Below are 12,593 nucleotides of genomic sequence, written 5' to 3'. Positions count from 1 at the left end.
CTGATGGGAGAGAACATCCTCTTTGCTTATGGCCATGTCCAAATGCCGACGGAATCTATGGTCACAAAAGGCCTCCATAGCCCTGGCAGCCCACGACAAGAGCCTCAGATGATCATGATCACTGACGTCATAAAAAAAGAGTGTTAATTGTTAAAGGAACAGTAGTCACTGTGCACCTGCTCCCCAGGTAGGACCTCTGTCCCTACTGAATTGCAATATGAGAATCAACTGCAAATTCTCTCCCCAAACAGTACTCTATATGTTGTGTGTGGATGTGGGGGCAAATTGTTGAAATCTATGATTAGCATAGAGTTGGCCCTCTGTATATAAATGATCCATAATGAAGAAGGAGATGGGAGAGGGAATGGGAGGTGGGATGGGAACAGGTTGGGGGGCAAGGGGGAACCACTGTATTCCTGAAGATGTATCTATGTAAAAATACTCTCATTAAATAAAGAGAGAGAGAGAGAGAGAGAGAGAGAGAGAAAGAGAGAGAAGTCGTTGAACCTTCAAGAAATGGCGCCTAGGGGAAAGTGGGTCACTGAAAGTCCTGCTTCCTGAAGAAATTAATGCTATTATTATGGTACCTCAGTTGCTTCTCATGACAGTGGTTTTTATGAAAAGGAGGTCTGTCCCCTTGGTCCCTCTGGCTTCCAGATTTACAGATGATGTATCTCTTCATGTGGTTGATTTCCTTTTGGCTTCTGTGCTATTTTGTGATACAGCCAAGGGAGCACACACTTGAGGATGACTCCATAGTGCCACCTGATTTTAGACTTTTTCAGACTCCAAAACTGCAAGCAAATTAAACCTCTTTTCTTTATAAAGCACCCAGCATCACATTCTGTTATAATAATAGAAAATAGACCAATACCATTAATAATCAAAAAGTCCCAACAAAGAAAAGGCCAGCTCCTGATGATTTCACTGGTGAATTCTACCAAACATTTAAAGAAGAATTAACACCAGTCTTCCCCAAATTCTTCCAAAATTATTTTGTGAGCACTACCATGATTTCAAATCAGACAAACACACCACAAGAAAAGAAAATTACAGGCCAATATCCCCGATAAATATTTAATCCTCAAAAAAATTTAGCAAACCAAGTATAACAGCACATTCAAAGAATCATGCTTCATTATCAAGTGGGATTAATCCTTTAAATGTAAGAATGGTTCAACACATGAAATAATGTAACATATACATTATACATTAATATATACTATATATACATTATACATATACATTAATAATGTAACATATACACTATACTACATTAACAGAATGAACTATTTGAATTATATGATCACCTCAATAGATGCAGGAAGAACTTTGACAAAATTCAAAATCATTTCTTGATAAAATTTATTTTACAAAGTAGATGTGAAAAGAATGCACCTCAGCATAATAAAGACTGCATATAATGAGCCTACAGTTAGCATCATATCCAATGGTGAAATGCTGAAAACTTTTTCAAAGATCAAGAACAAGACTTTCACTACTTCTATTCAACATAATTCTAGAAGTCCTAGCCAGGGAAGTTGGGTTAAAAATAAATATAAAAATATTCAAATTAGACTAGAAGTAAAGAAAGAAATAAACCTGTCTGTTTGCAGATGACATGGGTCTTATGTATGTAAAACCTTAAATATTCCCTCAAAAATTGTTAGAATTGGTAAATGAATTCAGTAAAGTTGCAGGATACAAAATCAACATACAAAAATCAATTGCATCACTATATACTAACAACAGTGTCTAATGATGAGATTATATATGTAACCCCATTTACAAATTCATTAAGAAGAATAAAATACTTAGGAATAACCCTAACCAAGGAGGTAAAATACATTGAAAACTATAAAAATGATGAAAAAGTTGGAGAAGACACAGAAAACAAAAAGATGCCCCATGTTAATGGATTAGAAAAATAAATTAATACACAGTTATTCTTAAGTGTTGAAAATTAACTGAAATGTGATCCCTGTTAAACATAAGAGTGGGAATAAGAGAGGGAAGAGATGTATAATTTGGGACATGCTCAAGCTGACTTGCCCCAAATGGTAGAGTTAGAAACATACCAGGGGATTCCAATTCAATCCCATCAAGGTGGCATGTACCAATGCCATCTCACTATTCCAAGTGATCAATTTCAGTTCACAATTGATCATAATGAAAGGACTAAGAGTCAAAGGGAGCACATAAACAAGTCTAGTACCTGCTAACACTAACCGATAGAATAAATAAAGGGGAGAGTGATCCAACATGGGAAGTGAGATACTCAGCAGACTCATAGAATGGCGGATGTCCTAAATAGCACTCTGGCCTCAGAATCAGCCCTAAAGGCATTCGGATCTGGCTGAAAAGCCCATGAGAGTATTTCAGGCATGGAAAGCCAAGACATTCTGGCAAAAAGATCTCTGTGAGTGAGATCCCAGTGGAAAGGACAGGTCTTCAAAGAAGGAGGTACCTTTCTCTGAAGGGAGGAGAGAACCTCCACTTTGACTATGACCTTGTCTAAACAAGATAAGAGTCGGAGAACTCAGAGGGCTTCCATAGCCTTGGAAACTCATGACTGGAGCATAGGGAGATTACTGATGCCATAGACAGGAGTGTCAATTGGTAAAGTCAACAACAGGAGTCACTGTGCACTTACTCCTCATGTAGGATCTCTGTCCTTAATGTGCTGTGCATTGAGATTTAATGCTATAACGAGTACTCAAACAATATATTTCACTTTGTGTTTCTATGGGGGTGCAAACTGTTGAAATCTTTACTTAATGCATACTAAACTGATCTTCTGTAAAAAAAAAAAAAAAGAAATTATCAATTCCCAACTTGACTCTCACTGGGATTAAACATGACAATAGGTCTGATCTGATTTCATCATCATTTAAAAAAATCATCTATTATTTTCCACTTTATGTTTCTGTGTGGGAGCAAACTGTTGAAATCCTTACTTAATGTATACTAAGCTGATCTTCTGTATATTAAGATAATCAAAAATGAATCTTGATGTGAATGGAAGGGGAGAGGGAGTGGGAAAGGGGAGGGTTGTGAGTGGGAGGGACGGTATGGGGGGGAAGCCATTGTAATCCATAAGTCGTACTTTGGAAATTTATATTCATTAAATAAAAGTTAAAAAAAAGAAAAATAAATATTGTACTCTTCAACAAATCTATTTACAGATTCAGTGCACTATCAAAATTCCAATGATGTTTTTCATTGAAATAGAAAAAACATCTTAAAACCTGTGTCTGTGGATGGATGAATGAGTAAAGAAAATACCGTATTATATACCCACAATGAAATATTACTCAGCCTTAAATACAAAGGAAGGGAGGGTGTTGTTACAGTGGTTAAGATGCTGCTTGGTATATCCACTTTCCATATTGTAGTGCTTGGGTTCAAGTCCTGGCTCAATTCTTGCTTGCAGTTTTCCTGCTAATGTGCGCCTGGAAGGCACCAAGTGATGGCTCAAGTAGTTGGGTCCCTGCCACCCACGTGGTAGACACAGAATGAATTCCTGGCTCCTGCCTTTGGCCTGGCCCATCTCTAAATGTTGTAAGCATTTCATGAGTGAACCAGTGATTGGTTGATCTCTATCTCTGTCTCTGTCTCTGTCTCTATGTGTTTCTTTCTCTCTCTAACTTTTAAATAAAAAATTTTAAATTCTTAAAAGACAAAAAATTGCATAATAATAGTTTTTTGTGGAATATGAAAAAGTCAAACTCATAAAAGCAGAGAGTAGAATGGTGGTTCCAGGGGCCTGGAAGTGGGTGAAATGGGGAACTAGTGGTTGCAGGGTTTAAAGTTCAGTTATATCAGGTTGAAAATTTCTGGAGATTATTTATGACATGGTTACTGTAGTTCATTATGCTGTATTGTATACTTGAATTTGTTAAGAAAATAGATTGTAAGTATCCTCAATACACACACAAATGGTAACTATGTGAGATGATAGATATATTAATTAGCTTGAGTGTACTAGTTATTTAACATCATCAGTGTACTTCTAAAAGTCTATAATTTTATATGTTAAACAAGTAAACAAAGTTATCTAGTAAATTTTTTTAAACCAACTGATTAAATTCACAACACGTAGTCCACATTAACATAATTTTATTGGTTTTAAAACTTGAATAATCTAAATATAAGTTTTAGAGGATAAAATAGTTTAAATTCTTAGTTGACTTAAATTATGGATTGTATGTTACCTAAATATTTTAAAATATAAACTTAAGCATGTTTTTATGATTATGGTTCCTGTAAATGGAAAAAAATTGATAAACATAAAACTAAACTGTAAGTCAATTTAATATGCTGAAATTAATCCATTTGTTGGAAGTTGCATTTGATATTTGTTATGGGGTAGATTTCTTTGATTTTGGCTTGCTTAATTAATAATGCCATGTCATAACTTGGCTGTTTAAAAATGTCCTTTATTCATTTATGCAGCCAACTGGGATGTTATTTGGCTTCAACTAAGTACAAATAACTTACTTAATCTATCTTTTCTCTTTAGCTTGTAACAATTAAGGCAGTACAACTTAGTACCCATGTGACTGTAACACTAACACAGGCACTGAAGTCATGAGGCAAAAATTAGTTATTCCTTTGTTCATCAGTAATTTATATACCAACACTTCCATGTACTAGGTCCCATGCAGGAGTGAATAAAACAGAACAGTGTTATGTCTTCATAGAACTTATATTTTACTAGAAGTCATTATTATGGTTTAGAGTATATAGTTATATTAATTTTAGATTATTATGAAACTGCACGTATTTTTTAAGAAGTCTATGAGTCTAAATTTGGGAAATACTGACCCTTTAGTTTTCCCCTTTTACATTATGAACTTTCTAACTTGTGTAATACATTTGAAAATAGAAAAGTTTTATCGAGTCTTCAACTTTTAGAATCATTTTAATTCAGGTGTTTCATAAAGCAATTGTAGCCTGGGCCATGCTGCTCAGTGAATTCAGTTCAGGTAGCATGCTAAGTGGAAAGGCTATGTGTTCAGCAATTGGAAGACTGGGATTCTTGCCTTGTTCTGTCATTACCAGATTGTTGTGACCTTGATTTGGGCAATTAACCTTACGAAACCTCAGTTTCTTTGCCTACAAAATTGCAAGGTTGCCATGGTCATTTGTTCTTATCCTCTTTTTGAAATGTAACCCTTTGAGAACTGTTGTATGCTATGAAGACTATGCATAAAAAATGATTTATACACACAAAATTTTCTTGTAAGTTCAGAGGATTTATGAAGTCTTACCACTAAAGAGGTAACTGCTATTAATATTTTGTTATAACAAAATATTACACAGTCTCTATTTTTTAGTTACTGTTGTTGCCACATCTTAATGTATTTGTGAAAATCTGCATAAAATACTTACTTATTAAACACATTTTATATTTCATTGTATATATTTTCATTGTATATAATAGTATAGTAATGACTTATCACTAAATGTGACAGTAGATATGTTGCCTAGTATGAATTCTCCCTCTCACTGGTAATTGTATCCTGCATTTCTTTGGTAAAGCCTCTCTTAATTTGTTTTGGGTGAGGTTTTTTTCTAGCAAAGCCACAGTGATTGGGTTTAGGTAGAAATGTCATCAAATTAGAATTCAAGAAGGTATTTGTCAGAACTTCCGGAAGAAATGTTTTCATGCTTTAGGGTTGGTGGTGTTTAGAGGATAACCATTAATAGAGTCAGTTAGAGGATGAAGATAACTCTCAAATTCTTCTGAATCAAAAGATGGATTTTGGTTACAGTGTTGGAACCTGAAGATGGCCCCCATGCCTGTCTATCCTGGAGATTTTTCAGTAACTTGACCCAATACATTTTCTTTTTGTTTAACACTTTTGAATTGGGTTCTCAGACAATGACAACCTAAAGAATCTAAAATACAAACATTTAGATTACTTTTCATTTTTTGATATTATAAATAATGTTTTAGTAAATATATACACTATTAACTCATTGGAGTATCTATTTCTTTAGTGTTAATTCCTAAAAGCAAAAGTTATGATGATTCTTTTTTAAAATAAAGATTTATTTTATTTATTTGGAAGGCAGTGTTAGAGAGAGAGAAAGAGAGAGAGAGATAGTCCACTGGTTCACTCCCCAGATGGCTACTACAGCCCAGGCTGGGCCAGGCCAAAACCAGGAGCCAGTAGCCTCTTCTGGGTCTCCCATGTGGGTGCAGAGGCCCAGGGACTTGGACCATCTTCCATTGCTTTCCCAGGTGCATTAGCGTGGAGCTGGATTGAAAGTGGAGCAGCTAGGACTCAAACCATATGGCAATCATATGGGATGCAGATGTTGCAGGTGGGGCTTAACTCACTATGCTAAAACACCAGCCCCATGCTCCTTCTTCTCCTTCTTTTCCCTCTCCCTCCCCCTCCTCCCCCTCCCCCTTCTCCTCCTCCTCCTCCTCCTCCTTCTTCTTCTTCATACATATTTATTTATTTGAGTGGCAGAGTTACAGACAGAGAGAAGGAGAGACAGAGAGAGAAGTCTTCCATCTGCTGGTTCACTCCCCAAATCGCCTCAACAGCTGGAGCTGGGCTGATCTGAATCCAGGAGCCAGGAGCTTCTTTGTTTTGCGTGCAAGTGTGGGGGCCCAAGAACTTGAGTCATCTTCTACTGCCTTCCCAGACCATAAGCAGAGAGACGGTTTGGAAGAGGAGCAGCTGGGTCTCAAACCAGTGTCCATATTGGACACTGGCACTGCAGGTGGAGGCTTAACATTGTTCTTAATAATGAGACTATGTGAGTGACAGAACTAGTTCAGTTATAAATGAATGGTTTATCACTTTGGATCAAGGATAATAGTGCATTTCCCCCCCAAAGATCTAATCCATGATTATGCATTGGACTTGGTTGCCATGCTTATCTAAATGCTTTTAAACTGGAATGGTTCTCAGTCTTTTTTCTTCTTTCATTCATTGATATTTTGGGGAAGAATTTGCCTGTTATTTTGTATGGTGTCTGTCCATTGGTTTTGACTGTTATTTCCTCCTGAATGGATCCAAGGTATGAATTTTTGATAGAAAATTACACATCAGCAATGTGGTTTTCTTCTCAGTACATTATATCATAAGGTACTTGATGTCAGCTGTCCTATTATTGAAGATGCTAACCATTTTTCCCTTTGAAATTAGTAAGTGATGGCTGGGAAGATTTTCTGATGCTGTGTAATTATCCTGTTCTCATTAAAATCTTGTCCAATAGTTTTGTAGCATCCTTTTCCTAGTCTTTCCTGAATTGATTTTTTTCTCATTGTGAAATGGAATTTTCTAACTCCCCACTCATTTTACATTTAATAATTGACATTCTTCATTTAGAAAGTGCATTTCCTGGGGATGTCACAGTAATGTAGTGGGTAAAGCCACCCATAGCATAGCCACCAAATAGCACCACCCATAGTGTGGGGAGCAGCCCGGACTGGACTGAGTTACTGGAATTAAGACTTATTCTATGCATCTGCTCTCCCACAATATGGCGCTGGGAGAGAAGTAAACAGCTTCCGCACAGCTGCCTCCAGTTCAGCTAATAAACTGTAGGACTTGCTCCTGATTGGAGGAGAGCAGCGTACTCGGCGTGTGGGCAGCCGAGTTGGGATTGGCGGAGGAGGACTATAAAGGAGGAGAGAGACGGCATGCACCAGGAACATCTATGGGGAACATCTAAGGGGAACATCTAGCTGAAGGAACACCTGTGCAGCCCCCCGAGAGAGCCGGCCGGCGATGTGCCGCTCCCCTGCGGAAGTGGGGAATGTGGCCAGGGGGAACTGCCCTTCCACGGAGGTGGAAGGGATAGTAGCCAACCCGGGAAGAACCAGCAGCAAACCCGGGGAGGGCCGAGCAGACGAAAGAACAGCGCAGGGTTTAGTGTCGTTCCTCCACGAAGAGGGGGAGCGACACATAGCATAGCCACCAAAGCAACACCAGCATCCCATATGGCCACTGGTTTGAGTCCTGGCTGCCCCACTTTCAATGTGGCTCCCTGGTAATGTGCCTGGGAAAGCAGAGGAAGATGTCCCAAGTTCCTAGGTCCCTGACCAACATAGAAGACCCAGAAGAAGCTACTGGCTCCTGGTTTTGGCCTGGCCCAGCCTGGGCCATGTCAGCCATCTGGGGAGTGAACCAGCGGATAGAGGACCTCTCTCTGTCGCCATCTTTCTCTCTCTCTCTCTCTCTGTAACTCTGCCTTTCAAATAAATAAATGTGAAAAAAAAAGAAAATGAATTTCCTACTTTTTCATTTATTCACTCATGCGTTTATATTTACTATCAGTATGTACTTTTGCATTCTTTTTTTTTTTAATTTATTTATTTGAAAAGCAGAGCTAAGAGAGAGAGAGAGAGAGAGAGAGTCTCCCATTGCTGGTTTACTCCCCTGATAGCAGCAACGGCTGGAGCTGAGCCAATTTGAAGCCAGGAACCACGAGCTTCTTACAGATCTCCCATGTGGGTGCAGGGGCCCAAGGACTTGGGCCATCTTCTACTGCTTTCCCAGGCCATAGCAGAGAGCTGGATTGGAAGTAGAGCTGCTGGGACTCGAACCAGTGCCTGGATGGGATGATGGCATTGCAGGCGGCGGCTTTGCCCACTACGCCACAGAACCGGCCTCTACATTCTTATTTTCTTAAATGGATTGTAAAGTGTAATCATTATTCTTTTTCATTTAAAAAATAATATCATGGGACTGGCGCTCCCATGTGGGAAACCTGGAAAAAGTTCCTGGCTCCTGACTTCAGATTGCCCCAGCTCCGGCCATTGCAGCCATTTGGGGAGTGAACCAGCAGATGGAGGACCTCTCTCTCTCTCTCTCTCTCCCCCTCTGCCTCTGCCTCTCTGTAAATCTGCCTTTCATATAATAAATAAATAAATCTTAAAAAATATCAAAAGTTAGAATAATTAGGTATAAAGAAAAATTGGAAAAAATATATGAAGTTCCTATATACTTCTTATCTAGTTTCCTCTTATGTTAACATCTTATATGAACATGATATATTTGTCAAAACTAAGAAATTAATTTGGAATTACTATTAATTGAATTAGAGACTTTATTTGCTGTCTACTAGTTTTACCAAAAATATCCTTTTTCTACTTCAGGATTCCATCAAAGCTATCATAATACATTTAGTCAATGTGTTTCTTTAGTTTCCTCTGCTCTGTGATGGATGTTTAGTTTTTATTTATTACAATTTTGAAGGTTACTGGCTGGGTAATCAAAATTAGGTAATCAAACCCTCACTTTGGGTTTGTCTGTTATGTTATGACATTTTCTAATACTAGACCGGTGTTATAGGTTTTGGGGAAGAATACTATACTGCCTTGTACTAGGTGGTACATGTTATTAACCTGACTTATAACTGATGATATAAACTTTGATCACTTGGTTAGAGTAGTGTCTGACAGATTTCTGTGCTGAAGATTGTTATTTTCTCTTTTCCTTTCTCTATTCTTTGGAAAGTAAACAGTAAGACTAGCTCACACTCAAGGGGATTTAAATTAAACTCTACTTTTTATTTTATTCATTTATTTTTTTTTTTATGTTTGACAGGCAGATTTAGACAGTGAGAAAGAGAGAGACAGAGAGAAAGGTCTTCCTTTTCTGTTGGTTCACCCCCAAAATGGCTGCTATGGCCGGCATGCTGCGCTGATCCAAGGCCAGGAGCCAGGTGCTTCTTCCTGGTCTCTCATGCGGGTACAGGATCCAAGCACTTGGGCCATCCTCCACTGCCTTCCCGGGCCACAGCAGAGAGCTGGACTGGAAGAGGAGCCACTGGTTCAGAATCCAGTGTCCCAACCGGGACTAGAACCCGGGGTGCCGGTGCTGCAGGCTGAGGATTAGCCAAGTGAGCCACGGCGCTGGCCTAAACTCTACTTTATTTATGTATGTGAAAGTCAGAGTTACAGAAAAGGTGATGTAGAGGCAGAGAGAGAAGTCTTCCATCTGCTGGTTCACTCTCCAAATGGCCACAACAGACAGGGCTAGGCCAACAGAAGCCAGGAGCCAAGAGCTTCTCACATGGGTAGAGTGGCCCAAGCACTTGGGCCATCTTTTCCTGCTTTTCCAAGTGCATTAGCAGGGAGCTGGATTGGAAGTGGATCAGCTGGGACTTGAACCAGCACCCTTATGGGATGCTAGTGCTGCAGGCAGCAACTTAACTCTCTACACCACCATGTCAGCCCCTAAACTCTGCTCTTTTTTTTTTTTAAGATTTATTTATTTATTATTTGAAAGGCAGAGTTACACAGAGAGAGAAGGAGAGGCAGACACAGAGAGAGAAAGGTCCTCCATCTGCTGGTTCACTCCCCAAATGGCCACAATGGCTGGAGCAGGGGAGATCTGAAGTCAGGAGCCAGGGGCTTCTTCCAGGTCTCCCACATGGGTGCAAAGGCCCAAGGAGTTGGGCCAGCTTCTACTGCTCTCTCAGGCCATAGCAGAGAGCTGAATAGGAGTTGGAGCAGCTGGGACTCAAACTGGCACCGATATGGGACACTAGCAATACAGGAGATGGCTTTACCCACTATGCCATAGTGCTGCCCCCATAAGCTCCACTTCTTAAAGGGAGGAATATTCATGTATATTGTTTGGAATTCATCTGTGAGAAAAATTTGTTTCACTTCCAATTATTTGTTTATTTATTTATTAAGTCAGATATTTATATCATAATACTAGTATTTATTTTATACACATTAATACATATTAATACATTAATACATACATATTAATATTTATGTTATACTTTGAATTGTAGTACAACAGTACATCGCTTCTCGGCCTTTTGGCTAAGATCAAATGTAGTACAACAGTACATTGTTTATTTTGGTTCTTTGTATTTCATGTTGGCTTCTGAGTCTTTTTTTCTAGCCAAATACATGGAGCTGCTTTCTTATTTCTCTTTCCAATAAATATTAGAGCTTATTTCCCCAATTCTTGTTTTAATTTTATGTCAATTCTCTCTCTCTCACAACCCCCCAATTTTATATATATATATATATATATATATAATTAAACATATATATATATGTTTCTTCAAAATTTGGTTTTAATTGCTAAGTGTATTAACTTTGGTTTTTTAAATTTAAGAAAATGAATACAATTACAAGTGTAGCCAAAGAGGTTAAGTAAGAAGATTGCTTTGACAATGGTGCTAGATGTTTTATGTTCATTTTCTTATTCAGTGCTTGTAGAGTAGTATTGCATTTCGTTGAATGTAAGATGCCATTGACTAAAAGACATGTTCTAATTTCAGAGATGTTAAAATGTCAGAACTGATGATACATAACATACTTAGGTATTTTATTTGCATCTTATTTTTTAAGATGAATAAATTTGAATCAGAAAGGCTGAGTTTTTTGCCCAAGAATTCATAATTAGTAGTTGGCAGATTCAGGCAACAAACCCTGATCCTTCTTCCCCCAAATCTTCCCTACCGCCTGTCATCCCTCTTTTCTTTTCCCTTGCCTCCATTCCTATATTTTCCCTTCTTTTTAAAAATATCTTTTGTCACCAGGGCTGAACATCGTCATCTGAGTTTGGCTCATCTGATTGCCTTTGTGCTTGTCAAACTGTCTCATTTCTATCCTCTCAGTCTTTTTGAAGCTCACCTTCTCAAGAACCCTTACCTAAAATGCTGGAACTCAGTTGGAGATTTCCCATTATCATGACCTCTTTAGAATAAAATATATCTCCCGGTTAAATTTGTTTATTTGAAAGGCAAAGTTACAGAGAAAGAGGGAGAGACACAGGAATTGTGTTCACAGGTTCACTCCCCATAATGGCTGCAATGGCCATGGCTGGGCTGATCTGAAGCCAGGAGCCTGGAACTCCACCCAGGTCTCCCACATGGGTAGCAGGGAGCCAATTATTTGGGTCATCTTCTGCTGCTTTCCCAGGTGAATTAGGAGGGAGCTGGATTGGAAAAGGAGTCGCTAGGACTGGAACCAGCGCTCTGATATGGGATTCTGGCATTACAGGCAGTGGTTCAATATGCTGTGCCACAAAACTTGATCCCAGTTTATGTATTTTGTCATTCATTTTCTGTAATATTAAAATTATTTTTCAGTAATGATTATAATTTTTTGTATAATTAAGCCCTTTATCAGTGTTTCCACAATTTTATTTAACCCAGGAGATCCTTTTAGTATTGTGCATATATTTTTTAAAAATTTATTTTATTTGGGGCCAGCGCTGTGGCGTAATGGGTAAACCCGTTGCTTGCAGTGCTGGCATCCCATATGGGCGCCAGTTTGAGTCCTGGCTGCTTCACTTCCGATCCACCTTTCTGCTATGGTCTGGGAAAGCAGTAGAGGATGGCCCAAGTCCTTGGGCCCCTGTACCCAGAAGAAGCTCCTGGTTCCTGGCTTCAGATCGGCTCAGCCCCAGCCGTTGCTGCCATCTGGGGAGTAAACCAGCAGATGGAAGACCCCTCCCCCCACCCCCCGCCCCTGTAGCTCTGCCTTTCAAATAAACAAATCAATCTTTAAAAATATTTTAAAAAAGATTTATTTTATTTGAAACACAGAGTCACAGAAAAAGAGGGGGAGATAGGAGAGAGAGAGAGAGAGAGAG

General features: G+C 38.8%; 1 long non-coding RNA gene and 1 pseudogene across 7 annotated transcripts in view; both read left to right on the top strand.

Annotated features, from left to right (window-relative positions):
• LOC149127058 (uncharacterized) overlaps positions 1–12,593 on the top strand; it is a 692,486-nt gene that overhangs the window by 18,060 nt on the left and 661,833 nt on the right. The window lies entirely within an intron of this gene.
• LOC127483020 (U2 spliceosomal RNA) lies at positions 10,788–10,912 on the top strand (annotated as a pseudogene).

The sequence above is a fragment of the Oryctolagus cuniculus genome, chromosome 4 (genome assembly GCF_051225735.1).
Source record: "Oryctolagus cuniculus isolate XC-2025 breed Fujian yellow rabbit chromosome 4, ASM5122573v1, whole genome shotgun sequence".
Lineage (NCBI taxonomy): Eukaryota > Metazoa > Chordata > Mammalia > Lagomorpha > Leporidae > Oryctolagus > Oryctolagus cuniculus.
Note: the sequence above shows the minus strand (reverse complement) of the source record. Positions and strands in the feature narration are given on the sequence as shown.